Below are 19120 nucleotides of genomic sequence, written 5' to 3' on the forward strand. Positions count from 1 at the left end.
CTGAACAAGGTACTGATGGCCAGCCACAGAAGTTATTTTGAAGCAATTTTTTAAACAATAAAATACTGATACCACAAAAATAAAGCAAAAAGCTAACTACTGGCTAAAAAAAAATTAACTTTTGACAGCAACAACATTCCAACCACACAGGTTTTTTCCCGATGTCATACTTTATAACTACCTCTCTTGGGAATTCTCATCATGTATCCCAAAAGGAATAAATACCTTAGAGCGTCCTAAAGCAAAAAGTAGCACACATGAGCTCCTCACACTCCCGGGAGGCCGGCACAGCGTGCACTGAGTCAGCAATGAATTCTGCTCAGTGAAGGTCTGCAAACAAAGGTTCAACTGATGAATTTAACTGATTTTAAAGGGAGGTTTTCTAAGCACTGAAGCACAACAAAGAACAAGCAACAACAATTCTTAAAAAAATCTGCAAGTTTTATTTAGCATATATGTGACTGATTTCCACGCTGTGGCTTCTCACTTTGATTTGTCTGTAGGTTCAGGAAGATGACAATGCACACTCTGCCCTCCCTGAGCCCCCCACAGCAGCTGAGCGCTGCTCTGTGTGCTCAGATCATCAGGAACTGGATTACACGTGCCCGGATGGACTGGAACTGCTCTGCTGCAGATTCAGGAGACGATGGCACAGAGGGGCTGGCCGAGGCGTCGTCCCAATTCCATTTCTGTGTGACGAGAAGCAGTTCGTTCCCAACAGCTGCAACAATCCCCAGCTCCCTTCCACGGTGAGTACCGATGGCACACAAATGGCAGCCCGAGGAAATCGTGTTCTGGGCTCTAAGTGGTTGGGACAGGGTCTGATTTGTTGTTTTGTACTTGTATGAAGATTAGTACAACAGGGCTCTGATGGATGACATGGCAACACAGAATTAAAAACTCCTCGATAGGATTACATCGACTTCTAGGAAAAGACAAAAGCTTAGGACCCTTCTGAAATCTACTTTTAATCCAAAGCACGGGGATTGTCAGCATGCTGCACCTTCCAGCTTTTCAAAGCAGCTTCCCTCTGAAGACCAGGAAACATTGATTTCTACAGAAACAACGGGCAACCCCCAGGCTAATCTCAGCACTACTGTTTAATAGGGGACCTGCCAGCGTGCCAGTCCAGCTTCAAGTGTGCTTTACTTCAGTCTAACGTCCCCACAAAATTCTTCTCACATCTTCCAACCCTGAAATCTTATCTTCCCCTAAAGCTTCTCTTCATTAGCAATTTCCAAGTAACATGGTATTTTTACAACATTCAAAAATGTCATGCTGGACTGTGCTAGAGAGTAATCTGCAAATATAAGCTTAGCAAAGTTTGAATTGACTTGTCCAGAGAAAAAAACTACAAGTGAACACCTACACCTGCCTACAAAGAGCTAACAAGCCCCTGGCAGCTGCCAGCATCAAAGCGCAGCGGATGTCTCTAATACAGGGTAAGGATAACAATATCACCTTCTGTTCTCTCCAGCTTCTTTTCCCTGCAGTCGTATTTTGCTTCTTATGATTTTTTTAGTCCCCGTATCTTCTTGGACAGCACCGAGCCCGACGACAAGGACACGAGAGTCTTTCCCTGCCGGGCGGAGAGAACCAGGAAAACAGTTAAAATAAGAACAGGGCAGTTTGAAATTCATACTTGCAACGAGAAGCAGCGCCTAACCAACAGAACAAAAGTAAACAAAGCATGACACCTCCCTGGGGACAGAAGACTCACAAACTCTCCAGGATTTACAATTCTAGCCACCAACCCCTTCAGGACAGCAGCCAAGTGTCCCCTGGGGTGGTGCTGCACCAAAGAACCATCTGAGAGGTTCCAAAGAGTGAAATGCACAGTATTTTGCAAAGACAAAAAATCTTGCAAAATAACAAAAATACAATAGATGTAAACTACAGGGCAAGAGTACAAGTGTTACCTTTGGCAGCTGGAACCATCCAGGTGAGCACCTGATAACTGGATCCTCACCAGAGTTTGAACCCTTCAGGACACAGAAGGGTTTTCCCCAGGAATTTCACAGACTGAGTTTTGACAGAAGCACGCTCGCCGGATCCTCAGAAACGTCGCCCATTCTCCAGGCGTCTGGAGAGAACTGCAAATGGCTCTCATGTAGTTGGAGCTGGTTCTGTAAGGTCTCAGGGTGAATTTCACCAGATGCAACCAAATTGGGCAACTCCCAGTGGGACAGAAGGAACCCAAAGCTTGGGTAAGCAGAGCTGCAGCAAATACTGAGGAAACAAACATAACAGCGTAAAAGATAATAAACCATCCTTTTTTTTCCCTTGCTTTTGTTTTTTTTTTTCTTATTCAGATCAGCATAGCAATTAAAGAGAAGGTGAAAAACTCACCATTACTGAACATTTCATCACCTGTAAGCTGAGCATCCTTAGCATAGGGGACTCCAAAGTTAAAATTCACTGATTCCTGGGAAATGAAACCAAATATCGTATGGTAAATAATCAAACAGCAGACATAAAAATTTGTTTCCTCTAAGGACTTTCAGGTACGTATGTATCTTTGCATTACACATTAGAACATACACTTTATACCATCACCTAATACATAATAATTTACCTTTAAATTTTGATAGTATAGCATGAATTTTTAACTTAAACTGGTGATCTATTATTATTCAGTTGGTGCCTAAAGTTATTTCTGCTGTCACGTTCAAAAAAACATGAATTTTTTTTACTGGAATGAGCAATTGATTTCAAAGTCATCACAAGCCCACCAAAACACAAAGCTGGGTTCACTGGACGGGTCTGTGAGCTAGAAGTAGTTAGGCTTGTACTTCCCTCTTGTTCTTCCAGAACCAATAAATGCTGTCAACAAAACCAGGATCTTTAGCCCACTGCTGTGAAAGATTCTACAAGGATGATGGTTTGATTTGTGTTTAGAAGTTTTGATTTGAAATGGCCAGTCCAATGGATAAAGACAGTTTAAGTAGTATTACATTACTATTGTTATTATTTCTATTATGATTTTTACTAGTACTACTACTATTATTATCACCTGCTACTGGAAGAAACAAACCAGTAGTACCTATACTTAATTACTTTTATTTCCAGAAAATAATAAAGAAAAAGAACCAAACCAAAAAAGTCACTTCCTACCTTTTATATCAAGGGATGAAAAATTTCTCTTGGGCTCTTCTCCAATTGATCAAGACTCATAGCACTGAAAGGCAAACAAAACAGTGCTTTATAGAAGGCCAGGTGCACGTTTCAAGGCTGAACCACCAACTGATTGCAGTGACAGCACTTACAACATGAATCGTTCCCAGAGCCTCTGTTCAATGGAATGTTCTGTGGAACTGCCATTTCTTTCCCAAAACACTAACTTCCAACACTTCCTAAACTTATCTTGTATTTTAAAACCACAGAAGTTAGTGAGACTCTGTGCGGAGGTCAGCTTTAAATTTATTTCCTTCTAAAGCACAGAGCTCTGTTCCATCACCCTTCCCTTCGGCTCTACACTGGATCATGGTGAGCATTTGAGGAGTGCTCAAGAACCAATTCGATTTCTCTCTTTTTCTAGTTCTCTCTACTCTTAAATAATGCAAGACAAGTCAAATGAAAAATGACAAGTTCAGCATCAAAGCCACACTTTTTCCCTTTGTCTGCTCAAGAACAGGCTCTAAATCCACTTCTTGCTGCCTTCAACGATTCAGACTTGCAAAACCATTTTGACATGTTTTACAGCTTTATCATAACCCACAGAACGCAAGCTCTGTATTACAGGAAAAGGTAATTCACAGGCCAATATCTAAAGAGACCACTTACTTGTAAATACATACCTTGATAGAGATCGCACTGAGAACGTTTCTGTGGGACTCTAAGGGAGACATATTTTCTGAGTATCCTGTAAACAAGAAAAGCTACGATATATTACAAGACATCCCCACTTTTTCTACATATTCAAATAGGATTTTTAATAAAAACAATTCAGTTAAAAAAGAAGGAAGAAAATCAAGGTAATTTTACTCAGCTATATTTACTCCTGATTTAGAGGGAAAAAAAAGTCACGGGTGCTGCAAAGAAAAAAAAAGTGAACCATAAACGCTTACAGTAGAATTTTAAAACAAGTGCTTGCATAAAAGAATCTTACGGAACGTGAAGTAGAACAAAAAGTGAAACCACTATCAGACCTGCCTATTTTCTCACCATTGTACAAGAAAATCCTAAAAGCATTATAAAGTCGCTGCCTAAAACCGGTCATGGGATGTAACCAAGAACAATTGAGGCATTTGCTAATCTAGACAGAAACCTTTTCTGGATGCAAGTGTCAGATCACAAGTTTTGTCTTTCAGAAGCTCGACAATGCTGGAAAGCATTTTCCCTGGGGCTCGGGAGGGCAGGGGCGGAAGGGGGGGTGACTTTGCAGCTCGCACCTGTGCCATCCGAAGCATACAGCCCGCCCGCTCCCTGCGCTGGGCATTCTCCCGGCCATCTCTGGCTTTACCGCTCAGCGCCGCTCCATCCGCTGTCACGGCACAAAGAGCCACGAGCACTAACGCAGGCAGCAACCCCGTCATGCCGGCGATACCGCAGCGCTCCCTGCTCGCAGCGCCCAACACGCGGCGGAGCCGCCTCCGCCCGCAGCACCGGCAGCAGCCCGAGGGAGACGGCTGCAGCTCGGGGGCTCCTCCGGCGCCTCCGCCAGCCCGAGGGCGGCCGCCCCACCGGGACCGCGGCAGCGCCCGGCGCCGCTCGCCCGGGGCGGCTCCTGCAGCTCCCGGCCCACGGCAGCAAAGCACCGCCTCGCCCTCCGCCATCGGCGGGCGGCAGCGCCCCCGCCCCCGGCACCGCTGAGTGCGGCCGAGGAACCGGGCGGACGCTCCTTCCGCGCTGCTCAGCTCCGGGCGGGCGGCCAGACGGAGGCTGCGCCCCTCCAGCGTCGCTGTCCCGCGCGGGAGAGGCGCCGGCAGCTGCGCGCGCACAGCCCCGCGCGGCCGCCTGGCACGCCAGCCACTCATGTGCCGCGTCAGCCGTTGCGTCACACGCCGCGCCAGCAGCATGGCCTGCCGGGAGTTGTAGTCTCGGGCTGACAGCCACCGCTCCGTCCCCCGCCACCGGGAGCTGCAGTCCCTCCTGGGCATCAAACAGGTCCTTCGCCCCAGGGCTGGGAAGGACCTGAGGCAGCACCGCTCCTCTCCAATGCCCTCTCTTTTTCCCTCCAACTCTTTTTACTTTTTTCACTCTGTTTTTCACCACTTCCCTTCCCCTTCCCTTCCCCTTTCCTTTCCTTCCCCTTTCCTTTCCTTTCCTTTCCTTTCCTTTCCTTTCCTTTCCTTTCCTTTCCTTTCCTTTCCTTTCCTTTCCTTTCCTTTCCTTTCCTTTCCTTTCCTTTCCTTTCCTTTCCTTTCCTTTCCTTTCCCTTCCCTTTCCCTTCCCTTTCCCTTCCCTTTCCCTTCCCTTTCCCTTCCCCTTTCTTGTATTTCTAATCTTGGTTTACCTTTCCACCTTTAGAATAAAAAAGCAGCAGTAGAAACTTTCAGGCTACCCGAGAGTAAAAAAAAAAAAAATCCAAAACGAAAATGATTTAAAGAAAACTATTTATTCCCTGGGAGCCTGAAATTTTCTACTGCTGCACGTGACATAGAGCTTTTATTCCTTCTTACAGATAGTTGATATTTTATATATATTTATCGTTTATATTGATGCATTATATTAATAACTATATATAATATGCACCTTATTCAAAAAATATACGGGAAATATTTTTTAAATTATTTACCATATCTACTGCTACAACTTATTTTTCCTTATATTTCTAATTTTTATATAAATCTTTAATGTGTTTATGATATATTTCTATACTTATATTTCTACCTTTATATTATTTGTATTTGTAATTTTTACACGAAAACCCCTGCTTTGGCAAAGAAAAAACAAAACCATCCATTATTTTAAACTACCTAAATATTTCTTTATATTAATATTTATCATAATATACAACAAATGATAGATATAGATAGATAGATATATCACATCCGTATTTATATCTATTTTATATCCATTTCCGATAATATTTTTCATAAAATAAAATATATTTTCATAAAATATAATATGCAGTATTACTTGTATTATATATTGTATCAATTTATGTTATTTTACATTTACAATTTAATATTAATTTTTTATATATCTGCATATAGTTGCAATACATTTATATATTTGTATTTTTGTTTGGGTTGTATTTACATTTATATTCTCTATTCATATATCTATAAACATACACAATACTCTATTAAAATTAGAATAACTTATTGTAACATATAATGACTTATGTTACATGTTAAATTTTAAAAATTGACCGAATATATAAAAATAAAATTGGCTCATTCCCATTGCTACACATCTATTTCTTTTGTTTCAATATAGTTAGAGTCATAATTGCATATTTAAAATCCAATTCCTAAATGAAACGACAAAACAAACAGCGTCAAATTCCCACCAATGTCTTCCAAAAACATCAAGATACCTCCAACAGCCAAACAAGTGTCAGCAAAAAAACAAAGAACACTCTTTTCAATAACAATTCTCATCACGACAGAAAAATGGAACCAAAATAAAAGAAAATCCTATAGAAACACACACAGCAAATTACAAAAAGTACTAAAAAAAAGTCAAACCAATCTACTCAACTCAAGCCAGTGCCGCTCACCCTGAATGACGTTACTAAAAAAAAAAACCCAACAAAATTCTACCTCTACACTAACTCAAGGAATAAACAATCCTCTGTAAAAATAACTTTAAAACCTGAACTAATTAACAAAATGGAAAAACATCTCAACCACTAAAAACTAAGAAATTAACTACCCAAATAAATAAATACTTTAAAAACCCACCATATAAATACCCATGTTCCCAAAGAAAACCCTGATAAACAATACTCAAATACATTAAAAGACAACAACAACAACAACAAGAAAATAAAGAAACCAACAACAGGAATAATACCAAAAACCAGATAAACTTAAATCTGCAACCAAAAAATTATTCCCAACTGAATAAACCCATAGTGCCTCAAGCTATCAAAATAAAAATACCACCTAGAAACAAACACAAAGACTAAAGACAAACGTAACCATAAACAATGTCCCCCAAATTACCCGTAGCCATAAAACATACACTACAATCAAATAAACCAAACAAATAAAAGCCCTGGAAGACGATAAACACACATGCAATTATAAAGATTAAAAACCCGCTGCTATGAACGACAGGACGCTACCTCAAGCCCCCCAAAACAAACACTACACACTCACGCTAATAAAAGCCACCGCAACAGAATTAAAATGCGAACCGCTGCTTCACGCTACGACCCGTAAAAACCACTGCGCTCCCTTCTAAACATAATACCCGGGAAAAAAAAAAAAAAAATCCGACTACAAAACCCAATCCAAAACAAACCATTATCATCCCTACCGGCACCGAGAACCGTGCCCCTCAGGAAGAACACCGTATCCCTTAGCGGACACCCGCTGCAAACCAAACCCAGCGATGCCACCCAGCCTCCAAAGCGCCTCCGAGCCACGGCACCGCCGAACCTGGTGCGGCCGAACCCCGCGCTCGCTGCCGGCCCCGGACGGAGCGCGGCTCCCGGCAGGAAAGCGGCTCCTGCGGCGGCTGCTCCGGCACGCGGGGCCGGCGCCGCCCCGGGGAGCCCCGCCCGCTGCCCCTGCCCGGCGGGGCCGGCACCGGGCCCGGGGCTACCGGCGGCGCCCGAGCCCCGCGCCCGGAGCGGACGGAGCGGCCGGCACCGCCCGGGCCGGCGCAGCAGCGCCCGCGCCGCCTCTGCCGCCCTTGGCCGGCCCGGCCCGGCTCCCCTCGGCTCCGCGCGGCTCGCACCGGCGCGGCTCCGCCACTGCCGCCCTTGGCCGGCCCGGCCGCGCCGAATCCCCCGTGCGCCCCGGCAGCTGCCCGGGCCGTGCCAGCAGCGCTCCCGAGCCGGAACGTTCCGGGCCGGGCCGCGGGCACGAGAAGCGCCCTCCAATGCAGCGGCACAGCCCCATTGCAGCCCTGCAAACGCTGCCGGAGCTGCGGCTTCCCGCAAGCCAACCCCGAAACCGCAGACGGGGCGCACCTCACTTCAACAAGGGCAAAGAAATGCGTTCTCCCCTAAAATTTCACCCCCTAGGAGAGCAGAAAAGAAGGGGCGCTCCCCAAATGAAAGCCTTCGACTGATGGGAAAGGGCGATTTCAACCTCCATTCAAACCCTTCAAAAGGAGGGACACAAGGGCTGCCCCCTCCATTTAAACCCGAGGGTGATGAAAATGGGGTGGGCTGCCTTCAAATCAAACCCATAATGCCACAAGAATACTTTTCCCATTCCCCTTAGAATAGAACGCAAGGATTCCCTGTCACCCCCGGGATACCCCTAACAGCCTGGAAAAGGCAGCTTTTCCTGCAATCAACACCCTTAAATCCACAAGTCAAGAGGGATCCCCTCAGGTCAAACGCAGACAATAAAAGAAGAGGAGCTGCTTCCTTCTCCTTAATTCCTTTTGTCTTCATAAGCTCCATTTTTGTTCCTGGGGAACCGGGGAGGGACTAGCAAGATGAAATTGCAAAGGGGAAGGAGAAAATTCCCCGCTCCAAACCCACACGGGCTCACCTGTTCGGCTGCTGCTCCCCGGCACAAAGATTTGTCCCTCGGCACCTCCTTTAAGCGATGCTCCACGTACCCAAGCGCGGATCCAGGTGTCCCCCCGACCCTGTGGGAAGCTCTCGCAGTCCTTCCATGAGACAGCGCCGGGAGCGGCCCATAAACCCCTCCACTCAGCAGTTCCATGCAAAAGGGAGCTGAGGCAAAGCCTCCCCCTAAAACAGCCTCGTCCTGGCCCCTCATCATCCTCACACTCACACCTGGTGCTGATCTGAGCCCCCATCATCCTCACACTCACACCTGGGCTGCTCCGAGCCCCCATCATCCTAACAGCTCACACCTGGGCTGCTCCGAGCCCCCATCATCCTCACACACACCTGGTGCTGATCTGAGGCCCCATCATATATTTTTCATATTTATAGTCGCATGTATATTTAGAATTTATATTACTGTATAATAAAAATTATATTATATATTGCATCTCTTCATGTTAGTTACATAGATTTCTATTTCTATTCATAGTTTGGTATTATATTTTTGTATCTCTATATATTTATTATATATTTCTGTGTGTCAATTTACATTTCTATAGTACTTATATTATTTAAAATAAAACCCTGCCTCTAATGAAATAAAAAGCAAAGACACCCCTTTATTTAAAACACATTTAAAAGTTTAAAAATAATTTTGTTTGTCATAATTCTATTCACATCTATATTTGTAATTTTCATTTGTTATATTTATAGATATTATATATATTGGAGAGAATACCTTTTTATATAATAATAGATATTTTCTTTTGACACAATAGATTTCTTTTACTTATATTTATATGTATTAAATATTTATTGATATCGACATATATATATGGTATATTTGGATTTCTAGTTTTATATTTTTTATGAAATCTCCAGCCCATACCCCAACAAAAGCCAAACAATCCCCAATTTATTTAAACTATATTTAAACATAAATCCTGTCATGGCTGCATTGCACAGCAGTGCCCCAAACTAATCTGACACTTGCTCATCTCCTGGACCTGAAACTGAACCCGCTCACCTTGATCGCACCTGGCAGAACCATTTTCGTACCTTTTTCTGGCATATCTTGTTTTTGGTTTTTTTTGTCTTGAGTTTTTGTGGCCTTTATTGCCACTCTTTCTTGCCTTGTTTCTTGGGGCTTTTACTCCCTTTTTCCTTGATTTTTTTCTGGCATTTCTTGGGGTTTTTTCTTCATTTCTTCTTGCCCATCTTGTTGGGGTTTTTTTTGGTTTTTCCTTGCCCCCCTTTGGGTTTTTTTTTTCAGGTGTTTTTTGTTTTTTGTTGTTTTTTTTTTTTTTCCCTGGGTTTTTCTTGGCCTTTTTTTTTTTCTTTTCTGGATTTTTTCTTCCCCATCTTGGTTTTTTGTTCTGATTTTATTTCTTGCCCACTTTGGGGTTTTTCTCTGGTCTGTTTTCAGGGATTTTTCTTGCCCATCTTGGGTTCTTTTGTGGGTTTTTTTTTTTTTTTCTCTGCCTTTCTTACGGTTTTTTCTGTTTCTTTTTATTTTTTTTTTTCCTGGGATTTTTCTCCCCCATCTTGGGGGTTTATTCTGGACTTTTTCATGCCCATCTTGGGGTTTTCTTCTGCGTTTTTTTCTTGCCCATCTTGTTCTTGTTTTTGGTTTTTTTTTGTTTTTTTTTTTTTTTGTTTTCTTTATTTTGTTTTTTTCCTGTTTTTTTTTTTTTTCTGTGGTATTTCTGGGATTTTTCTTGCCCATCTTGGATTTTTCGGGGAGGGGAGGTTTCTCACCCATCTCGAGTTTTTTTTTTATGTGGGTTTGTTTTTTGTTGTTTTTTTTTTTTTTTTCTTTTTCGTTTTCTTTTTTGTTTTGTTTTTTTTTCCCCTAGGTTTCTCCTTGCCCTCCTCGTTTTTGGGTTTTTTGTCTGTCTTCCTTCCTCCCTTCCTGTCCTTCCTTCTTTCTTCCTTTCATTTCATTTCCTTTCCTTATTTTCTTTTATTCTTTTTCTTTCTTTCTTTCCCTGCATTTCTAATCTTGGTTTTCCTTTCTAGCTTTAGAATAAAAGAGCAGCAGTAGTAACTTTCAAGCTACCTGGGATTAAAAAAACTCCAAAACGAAAATGATTTAAAGAAAACGAGTTATTCCCTGGGAGCCTGAAATTTTCTACTGCTGACCCTGATATAGAGCTTTTATTCCTTCTTATAGATAGTTGATATTTTATACTTTATACAGCGCCCCCTGCCGTGTGCATGGGCGCACTGCAGGCACAGCGCTCCCTGCCGTCTGCACAGGCGCACTGCAGGCACAGCGCTGCGGCGTCGCCTTTTACGACAGTCGCGCTTTACGGCAGTCTTTACGGCAGTCGCGCTTTACGGCACCTTTTGCGACAGTCGCGCTTTACGGCACCTTTTGCGACAGTCGCGCTTCACAGCAGTCTTTGCAACAGCTTTGCTTTACGGCACCCTTTACGACAGTCGCGCTTTACGGCAGTCTTTACGACAGTCGCGCTTTACGGCACCTTTTACGACAGTCGCGCTTTACGGCACTCTTTACGACAGTCGCGCTTTACGGCACCTTTTACGACAGTCGCGCTTTACGGCACCTTTTACGACAGTCGCGCTTTACGGCACCTTTTACGACAGTTTTTTCTTGCCCATCTTGGCGTTTTTTCTGTTTTTTTTTTCTTGCCAGTCTTGGGGGGTTATTTCCAGATTGCTTCTTGCCCATCTTGGGGGATTTTTTCTGAGTTTTTTCCTGGATTGCTCTTGCCCATCCTTGGGTTTTTTTCCAGTTTTTTTTTCTGTTTTTTTTTTTTTTTTTTTTCTTGGTTTTTTAAGGTTTTTCTCTGGGCTATCTTGTTTTTTTTTCCTGGGAGTTTTCTCGCCCATCTTGGGGTTTTTTCCTTGGTTTTCTGTGGGTGTTTTCTGGGTTTTTTCTTGCCCATCTTGGGGTTTTTTTTCTTGTTTTTTTCCCTGTTTTTTTTTTTCCTGGTTTTCCCGGGGTTTTTTCTGGTCCATTCAGCATTTTTTTCCTGGGATTCTTCTTGCCGATCTTGGTGTTTTTTCTGGTTTTTCCTTGCCCCCTTGAGTTTTTTTTTTCAGTTTTTTTGTTTTTTTTTTTCCTGGGTTTTTCTTTTCTGGATTTTTTCTTCCCCATCTTGGTTTTTTGTTGTGATTTTTTTTCTTACCCATCTTGGGATTTTTCTCTGGTCTGTTTTCAGGGATTTTTCTTGCCCCTCTTGGTTTTTTTCTGTGTTTTTTTTTTTCCTCTGCCTTTCTTACATATTTTTCTGGTTTTTTTTGTTTTTTTTTTTTTTCTGGGCTTTTTCATGCCCATCTTGAGGTTTTCTTCTGTGTTTTTTTCTTGCCCTTGATGTTGTTTTATGGGTATTTTTGGTTTTGTCTTTATTTTGTTTTTTTCCTGTTTTTTTTTCTGTGGTATTTCTGGGATTTTTCTTGCCCATCTTGGATTTTTCGGGGGGGGGGGGGGGGGGTTTCCTCACCCATCCCGAGGTTTTTTTCTGTGGGTTTTTTTTTGGTTTTTTTTTCTTTTGTTTTTCTTTTTCCTAGGTTTCTCCTTGCCCTTCTAGTTTTTGGGTTTTTTTGTCTGTCTGTCTTTCTTTCTTTCTTTCTTTCTTTCTCTCTCTCTTTCTCTCTCTGCATTTCTAATCTTGGTTTTCCTTTCTAGCTTTAGAATAAAAAAGCAGCAGTAGTAACTTTCAGGCTACCTGGGAGTAAAAAAAACTCTTAAACGAAAATGATTTAAAGAAAACTATTCATTCCCTGGGAGCCTGAAATTTTCTACTGCTGCACTTGACAGAGAGCTTTTATCCCTTCTTATCGATAGTTGATATTTTATACTTTATACAGCGCCCCCTGCCGTCTGCACCGGCGCACTGCAGGCACAGCACTTCGCCGTCATTCAGTTCTGTTTAAACTCGGCTGAATGCGGCTTGGTTCGGCTCTTGGTCTAAACTCGTTTCAGTTCAGCTCTTCGGCTAAATTCGGTCGTATTCGGCACGTTGTCTAAATGCGGCTCAAGTCGGCTACAGTCTGCTATCGGTTCCAGTCGTCTATCATCGGCTCTTCGTGTAAACTCGGCTATTTTCGGCTGCACTGGGCTCTTCGGTTCAAGTTGGCTGTTTCCGGCCACGCTCGGCTCTTCGGTTCAAGTTGGCTGTTTCCGGCCACGCTCGGCTCTTCGGTTCAAGTTGGCTGTTTCCGGCCACGCTCGGCTCTTCGGTTCAAGTAGGCTGTTTCTGGCCACACTCGGCTCTTCGGAACAATTCAGCCCGGCTCGGCTGCCTCAGGGCAGGAAAGTGGACGCGAGAGGACCCCAGCACAGCGAGGCATTTACCCAGATGCCTGTAACAAACCCGCCAAAATACGCTTGCCCGCGGCGCCCCTGAGCCCACAGCATGTCTTGAGTACACATGAAACGCCACAAAAAAATCCGTCGGGGCCGCAATGACGTCGGTATTCCGTGCAGGCAGTCCAGCTACACCCACCCAGTCCTCCACTTCCCCGCCCTTTTCACCGCCATCTTGAGAAGGTCAACCAAAACTCCGTGACATCAGCCACGCGCCACTCCCAAGCTGGCGGCCTCTCGGTGCACGGCTGCAGTACCGCGCTCTGCCCACAAGGCGGCAGCACTGCCGCCCGCCCCAGCCGGGGGCGCAGCGCGCCTCGGGGCTGCAGAAGCGAAGGCGGCAATAAAGAACAGGGGCGACCCCTGCCGAAAACTGCTCTGAAATAAATGCCCCAAAACAACCGGGAAGAGGGAAAAAAAACCATCTGCCTCTAATCTAATAGGATAAAAGACAAAACAAAAACACTACACAAGAAAAAAAAAAAAAAAAAAAACCACAAAAAGACATCAATTTATTTTAAAAATACTTAAGTTTTTTTTTAAATATTTTTTCATATTAACATTCACATTTCTATTTACAATGTATATTGATGTACACTGTCCATTTATACATTTCTTTTTATAAATACATTTCTATTCCATATTGCATATATCCCTAAAACTTAAACGTATTTTTGTATTTTTATACATATTTTTACATAGTAAGTATATATTTCTGTTACGATTTTTACTTCTGTAACACTTGGATTATTTAAAATAAAACCTTTACCTCCATCCAAATTAAAGCCAAAAAGAACCCCTTTTTTCTAAAGTGTATTTAAATATTTTTTAAAATTCTATTTTTCAGGTCCATATTCACATGTACATTTAAAATGTATACTTATGTATACTGTTATTTGTATTCTTCATTACATCTCTTCCTGTTATTTGTGTTTCTTTGTATTTTGTGTTTATATATATTTATATCTTGTTTGTATATCTCAATATTTAGAAATATATGACAATAATATCTACACTCATATTATTTAAAATAAAAACCCTGCCTCTAACACAATACGACTAAAAAAGACCCCAACCCTTTATTTTAAACAAAATTTAAATAGGTTTTATCCTAATGTTCAATTTTTATATTCATATTTGTATTTATAATGTATATTTAATGTATATTGCTTACTTACACATTTATCTTTACCAATGTCTATTTAAAACTAAATTTATATTCTATATTAGATCTGATGCGAGTAGTTTTTCATAATTTTTATATCTTTTTATTCATATTTTTTTATATTTGATTAAATATTTCTGCGTCAAGATTTCTACTTCTGGAATTTTTACTACGGCAGCAGGCCATGCGGCAGGGCAGAACAGCTCCAGCACAAATGTGTGCACACACCCGTGACACAGAACGTGACAAACAGGGGGACATAAAACACAACACATCATGCTTGTGCTGAGGGGATTGAGGTGGGAAGGCAAAAGGGACCCCAAAGACACACTAGGGAACATGGCACACCGGACAACACGACAGAGACCAGAGCTGTTCTGCACTGCCCGCCTGAAAGCTGCCATCAAAAGCAGAGCCTCTCTCCCTTCAGCTGTCCTAAGAGGCCCTTGCAGAAGAGATTGCTTTCCCCTCTGCTCATTTGTAAATCTGTCCCAGGGATTCCCAACCTGCTACTCCGCCATCTCCAGGCCGTGGCCCCCGACTTATCTTTTGGATGATCAGTCATGAGAATCCACGCTGCACCTGAAATGAGTCTGCCTTGGAGGGCCTCGTGATGGCCTGTGAGCCTCTCGGTCAGCTGCAATAAAGAAAACCAAACCCAAAGTATGAGTCCAGAGTTATGTGGGCCAAATCCCTGCAAGTCAGCTACTTGCCCTTTCCTGAGCGTGCCTGGCTCCCTCAGGCTCCAGCTTCATCCTGATTCCAAGGCTGTGGCCTTCATTAGGGGTGGCACCTGGGTTAGAGAAAGGCAAAGTTAAATGGCATTCCTGTGAGTGCACTGGATGACCTTGTGTGCTCTAAGACATGGCAATGCCTCTGCTAGGCTTCTGAACAGCCTTGTGTGGGGGGGCCCTCAAATAAACACCCTTACTCACCCTGCTGCCTGCAAACCCCCCGCCAATAACTCCTAACTGGATACCTGCTCACCCTCCCTCTCCCAGTCACAATCCCCAACTCACCTGAAGCCTCAATCTCAAACATCATCCTTGACACTGGGAAGATCCCTCTTGGGACACAATGAATCTGCTGAAAAATTGTTGTGCTTGAGAGCTGAGCAATAACAACCACTTCTCTCCGCTGCTCACCTTGGCTGCTGGTATCCAGATTGACTTCCTAAAAGAAAGACAAAGAACAGTGCTGTAACACAGTCACCATACACACTTCTGCTGCAGAGACAAATGGGGCCTCACCTGCTCGGGGCAATCCCCTCACCTGGGATGGGGCCCTCTGGCACAGATTTAATCCATCTCAATCTGAAAAGAAAGTTAGGACAAGAGTCAAACTGTTGCAGGATAACTGATGAGCTCCAGATATGATGAGTCCATCTACAAAACCCATCTAGAGTCCAACTACACCCCACATTACACATTCCAGGTCCCCGGGCCCTCTCCTATTGCAGCTGGCTATGCGGCAGGGCAGAGCAGCCCCGTCCCAAATGCGTGCAGACACCCGTGACACAGGACACACAAGACATGACAAACACCGGGGACACAACAGGAATAGAAATCTCTTAGCAAGGAAAATGGCTGCAAGGACTGAGAGAACGCAAAAGAAGAAGAGTTGAAGATGACGGCGAGCTGATGAGGCTCAGAGAACCCTGGAGGAAGAAGATGCAAACGGAATGATTTATTCCAAAAACTGCAAAGATGGATGCTCGAGAATCCTACAGTCAGAACCCTCTCCCTAACATCACATCCTTACAAGTCCCAGTCTGCTATAATGGATCATTGCACAGCATGGCTGTCCGTACAGCTCAGAACAAGACCTGACAAGACATCTGACTGGATGCTTCTAAAGAGAGATGCATTTCTGATGCCTGTGTGAGCTCCCCAGTCAAAAGTTCTATGGCACGGGTGCCAGGGCGAGGAACACTGAGATCACGGATACTAGGAAAGGTTTCTGAGAGGCCCCTCGCAGGGCTAAGATAAGAGACATGAGATATCCAGACAACACACAATACACAAAAGACAAGTGACACGAGACACACCGGGACTGCTCTGCCCTGCTGCGCACCTCAGCACTGTGATCAAAAGGGAGACTTTGCTTTTATAGGGCCTAAGGGGCAACATCTTGGCTACCCTCATTGCCAGAGCCAACTCAGACCCCCAACTCAGGGAGTCCTGACCAAGCACCCCACGTTCATCTCCTCTGTGGGTCACAGCCCTCTACTTATCTCTCAGACATCTGGGGATGCTGGTCCCTGTCAGGTGTGAAGGAAGGCCACCTCGTCACCTGGGAAGGTCCTGCTGGCACCGGGCTGGGGTCTCTCAGACAGCTGGATTAAAGAGAACCAAACATCAGTGCCTGACCTTGGCACCGCATCGGTCAAAACCCCACCACTCTGCTACTCACAGTGCTCCTAAGAAGGCCCGGCACCTCCTAACCCTGACCCTCTGCATGCACACCTGAAAGAAAGTTAGAACATATGTCAAACACCTCCACAATAACTCACAAGCTTCAAACGCCCTATGTCAATCTAGGAACAGCATCTAGAGCCCAAGTACAGCCCACGCCACAAATTCCAACTCCCCATGGTTTGTCCTACTGAAGCACGCCATGCGGCAGGGCAGAACAGCTCCGGCAAAAATACCTGCAGACACCCGTGACACAGAACGTGACAAACAGGGGGACATGAAACACGACACATCATGCTTGTGGTGAGGGCCTCGAGGGGAAAAGGCAAAAGGGATCCCAAAGACACACCAGGGAACACGACACACACCGGAGCTGTTCTGCACTGCCCGCCTGAAAGCTGCCATCAAAAGCAGAGCCTCTCTCCCTTCAGCTGTCCTAAGAGGCCCTTGCAGAAGAGATTGCTTTCCCCTCTGCTCATTTGTAAATCTGTCCCAGGGATTCCCAACCTGCTACTCCGCCATCTCCAGGCCGTGGCCCCCGACTTATCTTTTGGATGATCAGTCATGAGAATCCACGCTGCACCTGAAATGAGTCTGCCTTGGAGGGCCTCGTGATGGCCTGTGAGCCTCTCGGTCAGCTGCAATAAAGAAAACCAAATCCAAAGTATGAGTCCAGAGTTATGTGGGCCAAATCCCTGCAAGTCAGCTACTTGCCCTTTCCTGAGCGTGCCTGGCTCCCTCAGGCTCCAGCTTCATCCTGATTCCAAGCCTGTGGCCTTCATTAGGGGTGGCACCTGGGTTAGAGAAAGGCAAAGTTAAATGGCATTCCTGTGAGTGCACTGGATGACCTTGTGTGCTCTAAGACATGGCAATGCCTCTGCTAGGCTTCTGAACAGCCTTGTGTGGGGGGGCCCTCAAATAAACACCCTTACTCACCCTGCTGCCTGCAAACCCCCCGCCAATAACTCCTAACTGGATACCTGCTCACCCTCCCTCTCCCAGTCACAATCCCCAACTCACCTGAAGCCTCAATCTCAAACATCATCCTTGACACTGGGAAGATCCCTCTTGGGACACAATGAATCTGCTGAAAAATTGTTGTGCTTGAGAGCTGAGCAATAACAACCACTTCTCTCCGCTGCTCACCTTGGCTGCTGGTATCCAGATTGACTTCCTAAAAGAAAGACAAAGAACAGTGCTGTAACACAGTCACCATACACACTTCTGCTGCAGAGACAAATGGGGCCTCACCTGCTCGGGGCAACCCCCTCACCTGGGATGGGGCCCTCTGGCACAGATTTAATCCATCTCAATCTGAAAAGAAAGTTAGGACAAGAGTCAAACTGTTGCAGGATAACTGATGAGCTCCAGATATGATGAGTCCATCTACAAAACCCATCTAGAGTCCAACTACACCCCACATTACACATTCCAGGTCCCCGGGCCCTCTCCTATTGCAGCTGGCTATGCGGCAGGGCAGAGCAGCCCCGTCCCAAATGCGTGCAGACACCCGTGACACAGGACACACAAGACATGACAAACACCGGGGACACAACAGGAATAGAAATCTCTTAGCAAGGAAAATGGCTGCAAGGACTGAGAGAACGCAAAAGAAGAAGAGTTGAAGATGACGGCGAGCTGATGAGGCTCAGAGAACCCTGGAGGAAGAAGATGCAAACGGAATGATTTATTCCAAAAACTGCAAAGATGGATGCTCGAGAATCCTACAGTCAGAACCCTCTCCCTAACATCACATCCTTACAAGTCCCAGTCTGCTATAATGGATCATTGCACAGCATGGCTGTCCGTACAGCTCAGAACAAGACCTGACAAGACATCTGACTGGATGCTTCTAAAGAGAGATGCATTTCTGATGCCTGTGTGAGCTCCCCAGTCAAAAGTTCTATGGCACGGGTGCCAGGGCGAGGAACACTGAGATCACGGATACTAGGAAAGGTTTCTGAGAGGCCCCTCGCAGGGCTAAGATAAGAGACATGAGATATCCAGACAACACACAATACACAAAAGACAAGTGACACGAGACACACCGGGACTGCTCTGCCCTGCTGCGCACCTCAGCACTGTGATCAAAAGGGAGACTTTGCTTTTATAGGGCCTAAGGGGCAACATCTTGGCTACCCTCATTGCCAGAGCCAACTCAGACCCCCAACTCAGGGAGTCCTGACCAAGCACCCCACGTTCATCTCCTCTGTGGGTCACAGCCCTCTACTTATCTCTCAGACATCTGGGGATGCTGGTCCCTGTCAGGTGTGAAGGAAGGCCACCTCGTCACCTGGGAAGGTCCTGCTGGCACCGGGCTGGGGTCTCTCAGACAGCTGGATTAAAGAGAACCAAACATCAGTGCCTGACCTTGGCACCGCATCGGTCAAAACCCCACCACTCTGCTACTCACAGTGCTCCTAAGAAGGCCCGGCACCTCCTAACCCTGACCCTCTGCATGCACACCTGAAAGAAAGTTAGAACATATGTCAAACACCTCCACAATAACTCACAAGCTTCAAACGCCCTATGTCAATCTAGGAACAGCATCTAGAGCCCAA

General features: G+C 44.8%; 1 long non-coding RNA gene across 3 annotated transcripts; it reads right to left on the minus strand.

The window, feature by feature from the left end:
* Positions 1–420: 420 nt before the first annotated feature.
* Positions 421–4671, minus strand: LOC134433600 (uncharacterized). 3 transcript variants are annotated; one of them, XR_010031654.1, is made up of 7 exons: positions 4392–4671; positions 3798–3862; positions 3115–3178; positions 2350–2425; positions 1970–2229; positions 1462–1579; positions 421–867 (listed from the first exon to the last, which is right to left on the minus strand). It is a non-coding gene; the product is annotated as an uncharacterized LOC134433600 (long non-coding RNA). The 3 variants fall into 3 exon arrangements; XR_010031653.1 differs by having other exon boundaries at positions 421–801; positions 1920–2229; XR_010031652.1 differs by having other exon boundaries at positions 1920–2229.
* Between the last annotated feature and the right edge of the window lie 14449 nt (positions 4672–19120).

The sequence above is a fragment of the Melospiza melodia genome, unplaced genomic scaffold (genome assembly GCF_035770615.1).
Source record: "Melospiza melodia melodia isolate bMelMel2 unplaced genomic scaffold, bMelMel2.pri scaffold_212, whole genome shotgun sequence".
NCBI classification, from domain to species: domain Eukaryota; kingdom Metazoa; phylum Chordata; class Aves; order Passeriformes; family Passerellidae; genus Melospiza; species Melospiza melodia.